Below are 14,364 nucleotides of genomic sequence, written 5' to 3' on the forward strand. Positions count from 1 at the left end.
AAAAGCAGCATTGTTACAGATAACCTGGAGATGATAAACGGTTCAAAAATCCCTGTTTATCCTAAGGAGAGTTCACACTGAAATAATGTATAAACATTATGAAGACAAGCACTTTTTATAGTCATTAGCCACACCTCATTAAATGTTTGGCCTTTGGAAGGTATTGGTGTAGATTAAATTTAAATAACTGACAAAGGTTGAATAATTTACAATTAAAAACACAGCTTTGGGCTTCCCTGGTGGCGCAGTAGTTGAGAGTCCGCCTGCCGATGCAGGGGACACGGGTTCGTGCCCCGGTCCGGGAAGATCCCATGTGCCGCGGAGTGGCTGGGCCTGTGAGCCATGGCCGCTGAGCCTGCGCGGCTTTTGTGCTCCGCAACGGGAGAGGCCATAGCAGTGAGAGGCCCGCGTAACGCAAAAAAAAAAAAAAAAAAAAAAAACGACACAGCTTTAATTCATGTGTGTTAATGGTTGTACAGTCTCATTATTGCTACTGTGACTGCTCTGGTTACAAAATGGATAAGACCTGAGGAGGCAGTATAATATAAAAGTGAAGCACGTGATCTTTGGCTTCAGAAAGCTTGGGTTTCAATTCTGACATCATTTACTAGCTATGTGACAACATGTAAGGTGACATTACAAAGCCTCAGTTTTTTCATTTCTAAAAATAGCATTAAAATGATACCGACTTGTTAAGATTGTTTTGAGCAGTACATGATGTAAACTCCAAGCATAGTGCCTGGCACATAAGTGCTCAATAAAGTTCAGCTATTGTTAGTACCTGGGACTCATTACTGTAAAATGTTCCAAGAGCTAAAAGTTAAGTACGATAGGGGGTTTTAATTGGAAAATGATTAGATTTTATCAACATTCATGCCAATTAAAGTAGTTAATAATTAAAATCCTAGAAGGACTTGAATGATTTTATAATGAGAAATAGATATCAACCTCTAGTTGATTGGTTAATTGGTATATACTGACTGCACTAAGGTTCTTTTGAATCATTATTCTCTTTCCAAATGAATGGCAGGGCATATTCTCTAGTTAAGGTAATGGAGCTAATGTTAGTTCTGCAAAGATAATTTTAAGTCATGGTTTGGAGATGAAGATATAAGATTATAGTAAATTCTGTAAGCAGTTAAGAGTACTGACACTAATTTTCTTTTGATTTATCTTCAAATTCACCAACTCTTTCTTCTGTCATCTCCATTGTGCTGTTAAGTCCATCCAATAAAATTTTTTATTCAGATATTGTATATTTCAGTTTTGGAATTTCCATTTGGTTCTTTGTAAAATTTTTAATTTTTCTCCTGAGAATTTATATCTTTTCAATCATTTCAAGCATATTTTCCATTATGTAACTGAGCATAGTTATAAGAGCTACTTTAAAATCCTTGTTTGCGGGCTTCCCTGGTGGCGCAGTGGTTGAGAGTCCGCCTGCCGATGCAGGGGACACAGGTTCGTGCCCCAGTCCGGGAAGATCCCACATGCCGCGCAGCGGCTGGGTCCGTGAGCCATGGCCGCTGAGCCTGCGCGTCCGGAGCCTGTGCTCCACAATGGGAGAGGCCACAACAGTGAGAGGCCTGCGTACTGCAAAAAAAAAAAAACAAAAAACAAAAACAAAACAAAACAAAATCCTTGTTTGCTATTTTCAACATCAGGGTCAGTGGCCAATGATCATCTTTTCTTTTGAGAATGGTACACATGTTCTTGTTCTTCAACAAGAACTTTTGAATTGTAGCTGGACATTGTGAATGGTAAGTTGTGGAGACTGAGTTCTGTTATAGTCCTCTGATGAGTGTTGAATTTTTTGGTCTAGAAGTCAATTAACTTGGTTGAACTAAAACTGAAAATTCGGTGCCTTGGAAAGCAGCTCAAATCCTACCCAGCTTTTTAATCCTTAAGTGGTCTGCCTGCAGTTTACCATGCACATGTGTAATTCAGGGATAGATCAGAGGTTTGGGCAAACTGTATACACAGAATTTGTGTCTCCTCTCTCTCTGGTTCTCACCTTCCTGCAATTCCACCCTCACTTTCCAATGGCTCTTGGTTGCCTGAAATCTGTCTTTTAGACAACAGGACTGCAAGTTTTCTGTAAGAGTTTTAGTCACCTTATGCAGCAGTGACTGGAGTCTGCCCTCACTTTACAAGCCACAAAATTCAGGAAACTCTCCTTGTTATCATTCCTTTTGTTGAAATGCTAACTTCCCTGCTTTGTTTTTCTGCTGTGTTTTTCTCCAGTGCCTTTATGTGGTTGATCTTTGTATTTTTCCCAGAGTTTATAGTTGTTGTTTGTGGAAGGGTCAGTCTCTTGGAAGCTTACTCAGCCATACCAGAAGCACACTCACCGCTAATTATACTTAAGTTCTACTCTCCACTGGATGTGGGCAGGATTAGTGGTAAAGTCTGCAAAGACGTCTGGACCACTCCCCCTTTCCCAAGAGAAAGGACTCTCATCTGAAGGTATTAGTTTCCAGAACACTGATGCGACTGTATTTCCATGTGGGTAGGGTTGCTATTTGTTCAAGAGTCATCCTGACTCTTTAAGATGAGTTGATGACAAATTCCACAAGTATAAAAACAAAATCACTCTGCTTTTTTCTCTCTTCTCTTTTTATCAGGAACACTTAGACACTTTCGTTGTTTCACCTTCAGGTACTTAAATGGAGCTACATTGAAAGTCTGGGTTTAAGTGGACAAAAAGACCTCAGATCTAAGCCATGTTTGGGAAACCTAAGAGCACTACATTCGAGTTTGGGAGATAAGCATCTTTGATCATTCTGTTTTTAAGTATTCAGTTTCATTTTATAATTTCCCCTTAAGAATAGCGACAGTAGTAGTGACAGTGGGCATGACAAAAAGTGAGAGATGTAGGGGAGGGAAAGCAAAGAGAAATGTAGTAGAGGAAATGCTGTCCGGGGAGCTCAAAATTTCTTAGAAGCTAAAAAGAATTTTTAAAATCTTTACATGTTATATAGTCAAATCACATCCAAGTTCCCACAATAAGTTGCACAGCAAGGGCTAGAACCCAGATGTGCTTACTTCAGCCCCGTAAGTTTCCAACCACGCCATCTGCCAACAAGCAGTCTATAAATCTAGACTCCCCAAATCAAAGAACTTTGTTGCTGGAGGGATTATGAGCCTCATCATTAAACTTCAAGCCCTACTGGAAAATCTCTGAATTTTTGTTCCACTAAAACATTTCCTATTATAATTGAGAAATTTCTTGCTCTAGTAAAGTTCCTTATGTAGTTTGGTAGCTTAAGAATCATTAAAAAAAAAAAAAAACATTAAGAAACACTTCCCGGGCTTCCCCGGTGGCGCAGTGGTTGAGAGTCCTCCTGCCGATGCAGGGGACACGGGTTCGTACCCCGGTCCGGGAAGATCCCACATGCCGCGGAGCGGCTGGGCCCGTGCGTCCAGAGCCTGTGCTCCGCAACGGGAGAGGCCACGACAGTGAGAGGCCCGCATACCAGAAAAAAAAAACCACAAAAAAAAACACTTCCCCCTTCTGCCTTAAAAATTTTAGTTAAAAAAAAATCCTTACCTAATCATATGAACGATGTGTGTTAAGTTATAACAAAGTATATTTTCTGTGCCAACTATTAGGACCTAATAAAATGAATATCCCTATGGTTATCTGAAAATAGGTTTGCTTTTATGCCAATTTACAATACTATAAACCCTTATTAAAACTTGGCTGATTGGTATAGAGTAATAAGGTATTCTTTAAGCCTGGAAATGCTAAAAAGCTATTCAACAACCTGGCCTTATTTATGTGCGAATCAGTTCTATAAATGCTTCACAAGTTACTCTACAGGTATAAGATTCCCCCCTTTAAAAATGCTAAATACAGACAAAAGCCAATTGCTCCCAGATGTGTTCATAAAAAGTACCTCTCCAGAGGCAACCACATGGTCTCTGACCCTGACTTACTGCTATTCTGTGACTCCATCAGGCCCATACCTAGATAGAACCAGCTGTGTAAGGAAGCACACCAGTAGTTTCATGACCAGCCTAAAGAGTATATCATTATACTGTTCCGCCCACAGCCGGGAGTTATACAAAGTATGTTCTGGCCCAGAAGCTTCCAGGACAACTTCAATCCTCTAAATTCTCTACTTCTCATTTAAAATCCCATACTTTTCATATTGAAATGGTCATACTTTTTACTTTCATTACCATAAATAATCCATGTATATAAAACAACGATTTTTTTAAGGTTTCTTAGTCTTTCCTTCTGCATCTAATTCTTCTAAGGCTTCACTTCCCTTTTTCTCTTCTTGTACTCAGCAGAACAAGCCACTAAGCTCTAGTTCTTTGGATGTGAACCTGTGTCTGATACATCATTTATAACTAGTAGAACTGTTTTTAAAGAAAACCAATGTGTGTCACGAGTGAACGAACTTTTTTTTCCCAGATGACCTTTCCAGTCGTCTGCAGTGCCTTTGTTTTGTCAGGATGTAAACATCTACTATTCACACAGAAATGGAAAGTCATGTTAAGTGCAAGATGTAGATATCTTATGTGGGTTCCCAGAATGGTGAAGGTGGTGATTGTTGAAGCTGGGTGACGAGTTCATGGCAGCTCCCTGTCATACTCTAATTGTATGCTTGCAAATTTCCACATTAAAAAGTAAATTTAAAAAATAGAAAGAGGATCTCTTGAATACAGCTAGTCACTCCGGACTCTACCATTTCAAGGGACCTATGAACAGATAACCCTTTAAAGTGCATGTATTTAGGATCGCTAAACTGTATGCAGATGAACCTCCTATTTCCAGATATTTGTGATCTGGAACTCTATGAAAACTGTGGAAAATCAAGAAATTAGCGGAACCAGTAACTAATAAGAACCTGCTGTATAGCACAGGGAACTCTACTCAATACTCTGTAAGGCCTATATGGAAAAGAATCTAAAAAAAAAGTAGATCTGTGTATATGTATAACTGATTCACTTTGCTGTACACCTGAAACTAAGACAACATTGTAAATCAACTATATTCCAATAAAAATTTTTTAAAAAAGAATGAATTAGCAGAACCAAACTCCCTTTCCAACCATACTAACTGATGAGAACAGAGCCCTCATCATCCTATGTCTGTGCCACTTGCCCTTCTTTTGACATTAAGCTGCTGCACAGGTGACATGCACATCAGTACTTCCAGTGCTGACTGCTTTGCCATCAACCTAGATCTTCCCAGGCTCATTATAAAAAATGTAACTGCTACTTAAGGAGACTTGAATGCCACCCTATTTAATGACGGAGATTCTGATCCTTATCTGGACTCATCATCACCTAAGAATTCCAGATTTATGAGGAAAACCTGCTAAAATGTCTAGAATTAAAGTTTTATGTTGGAGTCTTTTCTGAACAGTAAATCATAAAACTTTAAAGGCAATTGTTCATCCTTTTAAAGACTTACAGAGACTGATATTTCTTAGGATGTTTCAATTATTAAATACATTTCATTAACAGAAAATTGTCTCCTTTATTCCTTATGTAAATTTCTCGTGCCAGAATTTTGTTGTATAGGTCCCTAACTCAACCATTTCCATGGGGAATTATTTATTCCATTATTTAGTTGAGTACTGAAAACATGCCAGGCATTCTCAAGTGCTGAGGATATAACAATAAACAAAACAAACAAGTAGTTCTAAAGTAGCTTATATTTAACAGGGAAACAGACAATAAAAAATAAATAAGTGGCCTTCCACTTATTTATAAGTGGGTGGCGCAGTGGTTGAGAGTCTGCCTGCCGATGCAGGGGACACGGGTTCGTACCCCGGTCCAGGAAGATCCCACATGCCGCGGAGCAGCTGGGCCCGTGAGCCATGGCCGCTGAGCCTGCGCGTCCGGAGGCTGTGCTCCACAATGGGAGAGGCCACAGCAGTGAGAGGCCCGCGTACCGCAAAATAAATAAATAAATAATAAATAAATAAATAAATAAATAAATACTATACTAGATGTTGACAAGTGCTCTGGAAATAAACAAAGCAGTGAAAGAGGGACAGGGATGCTAGGGAGGAAGAGTTAAAGTTTCCTGCCAAGAAATACTTCATTGGTAAGTTGATATCCACAGGGCTTTGACATGCAAAGTAAGCAACAAAACAATTTCTGAAGAAAGAATGTTACAGACAAAAAGGAACAGCAAAGGCTTTACAGCATCAACATACTTAGTGAGTTCAAGGAACAGCCGGGAAGCAAGTAGGACTAGGTAATAGGGTGCGGCCAGTTCATGGAGGACATTGCAGGCTTCTTTGTAGAAGAAAATCATTGTTTATCCTGAGCCAAATGGAAGAAGCCATCAAAGGGCTTCAAGCGGAGGAGTGACGGGATATGATTTATATTTTTACAAGGATCCCTCTGGCTACTGTCTGAAGGACAGACTGTAAAGAGGCAAGGTTACAACAAGGAGACCAGTAAGGAGGCTAAAGTCATAATCAAGGCTGCCTGGCCCTGGGTAATGGTGGTGGAATTTGTGAGTGGTGATTAAACTCCAGACATATTTTTAGGACAGAGCCAACAGGATTTGCTGATAGAATGTAAGAAATGTCGAGAATGACTGGTAGAAAAGCATTGCCATTTGCTGAAAAAGGAAAGACCATAAGAGAGCAAAGCAAAGCAGCGCGCAGACCATTTTCTGACTCTGAGTTTGTTGCTCCTTTTTTCCCAAATGGCAACAGTTGCATAAAATTCACGGCGCAATAGGAGAACCAGGAGATGGCATGACCAGGGTTACCACCACACTCTCAACAAACACAAGAATGAGTTCCCAAGAGCACTTTCTTGTCACTGTCTACATCCCATCCTTCTCTCCCAGAACACAGAAATAGAGAACACGAGTTTGAGAATTTGGCATATCGCGTCTATAAAGTTGTGGACACAAAATTCTCATCTTGTTAAAAAATATTCAGGGTCTCTTTCTTCCATGTCACGTAAATACAAACCCTTTCCTCTGCCCCTCTCCTTTTTTCTTTGCTATTCTTATCGCTCTTTCAGAACTCTAGGTGTGCCCTTTTGAGAAAAGTAAAGGTTCAAAGAAAGAAGTGTCACATTCAAGGTACAGGTTTGTTCCACGCGGCTGTATGGGCTCCAGCACCTTTGCTGAGTTTGCACTCCTTTTGTTTTGTAGGCATAGATTCTCGAAGTAGTTGCCCACAACCTGGATGTCAGAACTTCAGAATTTCAGACCCTAGCATCATCACGTTGACTCCCTGCCCTAAACTGACAGGCAGGGAGGTAAATTCTTTTCAGACAGATATCATAAACCATCTCATCATCAGTCATCACCACATTGCTCTTTTTCTTTGAAATAAATACACCCAGTGATTTTGCTTCTAAGGTAATGTTTTTCAACCTTTATTCCCAGCATGAGTTTAATCCTGCCTGTATTCCTACATTCCTCTTCAAAGGCTCTGCTTCATCCTGGCTGGGCCTCTGAGAGACCCATTCCCTGCCAGGATACAGTGAGCAGTCAGTTCACTTGATCATGAACTTTGATCCTCCAACAAAGAATTGTTTTTTGAGTGAGTACAAAACAGTCTTCAAAGGGTCACTGTGTGCAATGCATTGTGCTAGATACCGTATAGGATAAAATATAAAAAAAGACTTACTCTCTTGAAGGCATGACAAACCTTACAATCTTTTCTGAAGACATACTGATCACTTTACGTCTGAAAATATTTAGTGTTTCTAGAAGATAGAAGGTAAGATCTACGGGAGCTAAGAGACTGCAAATTGCCTACAGCTGTATCTGTAAGAGAACACACTGCCTCATAGGAAGCCAAAGTCCAAGTCCCTTCTTGAGGTCCAGATGAGTCTGTAAGGGTACCACCTGTGTTCTGGGTAGAAGCAGAAACCAGTCAAACAGAAAGGAAGGGGATGACCACTGAGGCAGGTCAGCAAGAGGCTCCCAAGGAGCTAGACTATGCGTGGATAGCCTAGGGGAAAGCATGAATCAAATCCCAGGTGTGGTGGTAGGAGGGAAAGCAGGATGGGCCCGTGGAGCAAGGGCAGGTCAAGGACAGAAACCTGGGCTGAGCCTGTAGAGAGGAAGTACAGAAGGAAGGCGGGAATCGTGCTTGACAGTAAAACCAGCTCCCCGGGCTTTCTTCCTGAATTCCCGCTCCCAAAGCTTCTCAGCCCCAAGCAGCATTGATGTCCCCCTCGGTAAAACCCCATACTCTGTACACACAGTGGAAGTAGCCATGCTGTATGTATGTTTATGTGCCTAACCTCTCACACACAGTGGAAGTTCAGTGAATACTCGGGGAAGTGAACTGAAGGCGGGTGGTGCAGGAAGGAAGTTAGGACAGTACTTAGAGTCTCAATGCAGAGAAGCCAGAAGACAATTATGCTGGTTTCCTATGGCTGCTGTAGCAAAGTGCCACAAACTTGGTGGCTTAAAATAATATACATTTATTCTCTTAGAGTTCTCGAGGCCAGAACCCAAAATCAGTTTCACTAAGCCAAAGTCAATGTTCCAGGAGGGACAACCCTCCCTTCCGAGGTTCTAGGGGAGAATCTCTTCCTTGCCTCTTCCAGCTTCTGGTGGCTGCATCACTCCAATCACCGCATTTGTGCTCACATTGCCTTCTCCTATTCTGTCCATTCGTAAAATCTCCTCCTGCCTCTCATAAAAAATCTGTGATTGAATTTAGGGCTTACCCAGATAATGCAGAATAATCTCCTCATCTGCAGATCCTTCATTTAATTACATCTGAGAAGATCCTTTTTTGCCCTAGAAGGTAACATTCATAGTTTCCAAGGATGGGGACATGGATATCTTTGGGGAGGCCATTATTCAATCTACTACAACAATGAACTTGGTTACATATTAAGGCAGAAAAGAAGGAAGTGGAAGGAATACAAGAGGGAGAGACACTTCTCTGAGAATACCTTGTATAGTTCTGACTTTGGGGAACATGTTAATGTTCTTCTTTTTTTTAATTTTATTTATTTTTGGCTGCATTGGGTCTTCGTTGCTGTGCGCAGGCTTTCTCCAGTTGTGACAAGCAAGGGCTACTCTTCATTGCAGTGTGCAGGCTGCTCACTGCGGTGGCTTCTCTTGTTGCGGAGCACGGGCTCTAGGCGCACAGGCTTCAGTAGTTGCAGCTCGCGGGCTCAGTAGTTGCGGCGCACAGGCTCTAGGGTGCATGGGCTTCAGTAGTTGTGGCGCAGGGGCTTAGTTGTTCTGCGGCATGTGGGATCTTCCCGGACCAGGGATCGAACCCATGTCCCCTGTGTTGGCAGGTAAATTCTTAACAACTGCGCTATCAGGGAAGTCCATTAATGTTCTTTTTATTTAAAAATAAAGTTAGACAACAAGACGGAGAAAGGGAAAAAACCTAAAGGTGAAAGCAAACTGAAAGAAATTACCAGTATTTCAAATAAATAACATAACCACACCTAAGAGGGTGGGAGAGAAAATGCTAATCCGAGCAATATATGATCACAGTATTTAACCACATACCCTCAGCCCTAGGAGTGAGAGTGCCAAAAAGGCACCCAAAGACAAATAACCAAAAACGAATCCTGAACTATTTTTGTAGGTTTTTTGTAATGGTTTGAACAAAGCAATTCTGAAACTATTTTAGATGCATTGCAGGAATGAACAAATGAGTAAATATATTGATGTTTTTGAGAACCTGGATTTTCACTGTGGAAGAAGGAGTATGCAAATATGGAATGGGGAAAAGTAAAAAAGAACTTTGTGTGGAGAACTTAGAATTGGTGGTACTGATGTGATTTATAATTTCTAAAATATGTATATGTATGTGTATATGCCTGTATATGTATACATGTATATTTATGTGTGTGTATTTAAGTATGTGTGTTTATATGTGTATACACAAGCATATGTTTCCTAGATCTGCCCACTAGGGACTAGAAGCAAAGACATCCCAGTAGCAATGAACACACCAAGTACCCAGGCGTTGATCTCTAATACCATTCCTCACTAGAAAACATGAGGACTCCTCAGAGACATGGCTGATTCCAGAACTTGGGAATTTTAAGTAGAAACTGGAAATGTGCAAGAAGAAACTGGAAAATCTTATGCCAAAAAGTAAGGAAGTACTCAGCAAGTGATAGGGTATGTCACAAGGCACATGAAGCAAACCCTCTGGCTCACACTGGTCATATCTGTGATCATTTGGGCACTAAAATCATTAAGGACAGTAATGAATTATAAACCATTGAAAAAAACTGGAATCCGTGATTCATTTATCTAATAAATCAATCAAGGATAAATCAATAAATGGGGGAGAATGGCAGGATCTTGCTTACAGTAAAAATGCCAAGTGCGGACAGAAAAATGTAGAAGAGCTAGAGCGGGCAAATAACCATTTTGCAACCATCATATTAAAGGCTGGTTCAGATGAGTACCGTCAATGATGCTAAATCTAGGGGGGAATTTTTATTAAATTTGAGTTGTCTTACAGCATCTCCCCTGAATTGCTTATTAATTACAAGGAAAAAAGATAGTAATTATATGGTGGAGAATTGAACCTGTTGACTGGATTCAAAAATTAACATCAACATAAGGACAGATGGACATCAAAGTCTCAAGATGCAATGTCCTGACAAGGATACGACATCACTTATGAAGCATTCCAGTCAAGACATTTTTTTACATAATTTTTTTAGGTTATGTTGTATTTTCATTTTTATTCAGTTCAAGAAATTTTCTTTCTTTCTTTTTTTTTTGGCTGCATGGCATACGGGGTCTTAGTTCCCCAACCAGGGATTGAACCCACACCCCCTGCAGTGGAAACAAGGAGTCTTTTGGGTTTTTTTTTTTAATATTTATTTATTTGGTTGCACCGGGTCTTAGTTGTGGCAGGCGGGCTCCTTAGTTGTGGCTTGCTGGCTCCTTAGTTGTGGCATGTGAACTCTTAGTTGCGGCATGCATGTGGGTTCTAGTTCCCTGATCAGGGATCGAACTCAGGCCCCCTGCACTGGGAGCACGGAGTTTTAACCACTGCACCACCAGGGAAGTCCTCAATGAAGGCATTTTTGAAGTTCACCTACTCTGACTATTAAGTTCCAGTGTTGGTCCTCAGCTTTCTTCACCCTCTCATTCAGAAGATGAAAGTATCTTTTTTTTTTTTTTTTTTTGCAGTACGCGGGCCTCTCACTGCCGTGGCCTCTCCCGTTGAGGAACACAGGCTCCGGACGCGCAGGCTCAGCGGCCATGGCTCACGGGCCCCGCCGCTCCGCGGCATGTGGGATCCTGCCGGACCGGGGCACGAACCCGCGTCCCCTGCATTGGCAGGCGGACTCCCAACCACTGCGCCACCAGGGAAGCCCGAAAGTATCTTTTTATAAAACCAGAGAGTGCTGCTGGATTTCACATCTGGCTTTTAGTTAGTTGTATGCTGCTCACCCTCATTTATTGCTGTAGTAAAGATGATAATATGTATGTAATAAAAATACTACTCTATACTTATTTTATCCTGTTCTTATTGTATTTATTCTATTCTTCTTATTATTATACTCATTCTAAGGCAGCCAAATTGAAGAAAATTAATTAGTAGAAATCTTTAAGATCTTGAAGTAAGAATTTCTTTTTGTGTTTTGAAGTTCCTAAAAGTTCCTGAGAAGGGGAAGTATAGAACAAAAACAAAATGTGCAAAAAATGATTCCTGCATCTCTATGTCTGTCAAGACCAAAAAAGAGGACTCCAGAAATGAGAAGATCAGGAAGAATTCATTGCAGTTGTTCATCACAAGATAATCAGAACCTGAATGCAACACAGCTGATGGCTTCCTTTCTTCCAAGCACTCTGCTCCCTTAGCTGCTCTTGGTTTTGTTTCTTCTTTGCTGCTTCTCAATCTCTTTAACTCACTCCTTCTCAACAGAATCTTTAAAACTTTCCATTCCTTAGGGCTCTATGTTTTATGCCTTAAGTTGACATTCTGTCCCTGGATAATCTCATTCATGCTCCTGTGATTTTCGTTAATGTGCCAATGACTCCCAAACCAGAATCTCTAGCACAGATGGCACTCTCCAAGGTCCTGAGTCACATATCCAATTCTCTACTGGATATCTCCACCCATGAGTGACACAAACTCATGTCCAATTCCCAAAGCTGCTTCTCGGTGTTTTTACAACTTCTCAACCAAACACCTGGGAGTCATCTTTGACACTCCTCATCACACACCATCCATTCCCACTTAATCCCCAAGTCCTGATGATCTACCCACTTAATAACTCTTAAATATGTCCACTTCTTTTTATTCCTTAATCACCACCATTTCTCACACTTTCCTAGCTGACCTCCCTGCATCTGTTTTTGGTTGCTCCAAACTGTTCTCCACATAGGAGTCAGAATAATCGTTTAAAGTGTGAAATTGATTCAGGGTATTTTCTACTCAAAGCCTTCTGTGGTTTCCCATTACCCTCAAGATAAAATCCTGAATCATTAATATATTTCATTTCATGCTACAGTTTTCCTGGTTCTCTTTATGCCAGCCTTATGCTGTGTTTTCGGTTCCTTGGGTATATCTTGCTTTCTCACATCAGGACATTCAAACATGCCATTTCCCAGGTTTGTGACCTCCTGTTTCCCCATTCCTAGCTTAGCCAATTCCTATTTGTCCTTCAGATTTCAACTGAAACCATCTGTTTCTTAAGGAGGCTCTTTGTAATGGTGATTCCTCATTTCTTCTCCTTCATCCTCAGTCCTTTCTCTTTTTTCCTACCCTGCTCTGTGTACCAGAAGGTTCAGACATACCACCTGCCTCACTGGGGCTCCCTTGCCCTATGGTTCTGGCTGGGATGGCAATGGAAGCACTTGTAGGAAAGCAGAGGGCAAGAAGAGAGAGACCTCAGGGGAAGAGAGTGAAACTGAGCAGGACCCTGTGGGACCTTCCTGAAGACAGACCCCAGTGTGCCCAACCTCTTGTTTGTAGAAAAGCTTTAGCTCCCTAGGTCTTCTCTGAATTACAAAGAGCAAATTTAATCAGAAAAGTGAGAAAATGCAGAAACAAATGAAAATAGTCAAGCAAGACAAAACACCTTTAGTTCCTCCTCAAGGGCTATAGATAACATCCTGAGCCATATCCTTGAGTTGTTTTGCAGATACTAAGACCCCCACCAAGTAGAAGTTGTTAACTGCTGACCACCAGCACGTAGACCCCAGACAGGTTGCAACCAGAAGGTTGATGATGTTGACTCCCAAAATACCACCCAGTTATCTCACTACCAACCAATCAGAAGCATGTCCACAAACTGATCGGGCACGTTGGGACCCTCTCCCTCATCTTGCCTTTAAAAACCCTTCCTGAGGAGTTTGGGATTAACAGGTACACGTTACTATATATAAAATAGACATCTAACAAGGACCTACTGTATAGCACAGGAACTATGTTCAATATTTTGTAATAACCTATAAGGGAAAAGAATCTGAAAAAAATATATATGTATGTATAACTGAATCACTTCACTGTACACCTGAAACTAACACAATACTGTAAATCAACTATACTTCAATTTTTAAAAAAACCCTTCCCTGAACTCCATCAGGGAGTTAGGTCTTTCAAGCGTGAGCTGCCAATTCTCCTTGTTTGGTCCCATGTCGAGTGCCTTGCAGTAAACACCGTACTTTCCTTCACCACAGCCCAGTGTCAGTAATTTGGTTTTGCTGCGTGTTGGGTGAGTGGACTCAAGTTTGGTTCTGTAACAAGAGAAGCCCTTGCTCCTCCCCTGCCTTGACTCTGGGATTCTAGGAGTGGCCATGCCCTCTTCTCAGTGCTAGTTCTCACCAGGTGAAACATATAAAGGCTCCCCCATGATACTAGTCTCTAAATAACTCAACATCCGCTGGTCACATAAGCCTGTTGACACCTCTGTAAATTGCCTTATCGTTTGAGTAGAATTCTGTTGGGACTCTGACTGTTACACTATCCCTGACTCATTGTTTTATGCTCCCCAAATCCTCTTTATTTTCTCTTAGATAACACTCTCCAACCATGTATGGAAGAACTTGTTGAAAGTTTACCTTGTGCACTTGATTATAAGCCCCACAGAGTCTGTATCTGTCTTTTCACTATTGTATCTCCAGCACCTAGTACACTATCATGTTGTATCGTTAAATATCTATTTACTAAATGAAGGAATAACATTGAATGGTGATCGTGGAAATGGAGGGGTATGCGGGACATAAAGAGGGTGGCTCAAATAAAACTGCTAAACACAAATCAGCAAAATTTTCCAATCCATTACAGCACATATAAACTACTTAAATGAAATACTGTATGTAAATAAACTGAAAATAATAGAGCACTATTTTATTTACATGCCTCTTAATGTTGAAATTAACTCCTCAGGGTCTTTCTGTTCAACCTCTTGCTTTTTGTT

General features: G+C 40.9%; 1 long non-coding RNA gene across 2 annotated transcripts in view; it reads left to right on the top strand.

Annotated features, from left to right (window-relative positions):
* The window catches only part of LOC141275998 (uncharacterized), a 447,783-nt gene that overhangs the window by 427,005 nt on the left and 6,414 nt on the right, over positions 1 to 14,364 (top strand). The window contains exon 3 of one of the 2 annotated variants that reach the window (XR_012324733.1): positions 11,126 to 11,433. The exons of the other annotated variant lie outside the window; for it this stretch is intronic. This is a non-coding gene — a long non-coding RNA (uncharacterized lncRNA). Of the gene's footprint in view, positions 1 to 11,125; positions 11,434 to 14,364 lie in introns of those variants that run through there. 2 annotated transcript variants of the gene reach the window in all.

This window comes from Tursiops truncatus, chromosome 12 (assembly GCF_011762595.2).
Source record: "Tursiops truncatus isolate mTurTru1 chromosome 12, mTurTru1.mat.Y, whole genome shotgun sequence".
NCBI classification, from domain to species: Eukaryota; Metazoa; Chordata; class Mammalia; order Artiodactyla; family Delphinidae; genus Tursiops; species Tursiops truncatus.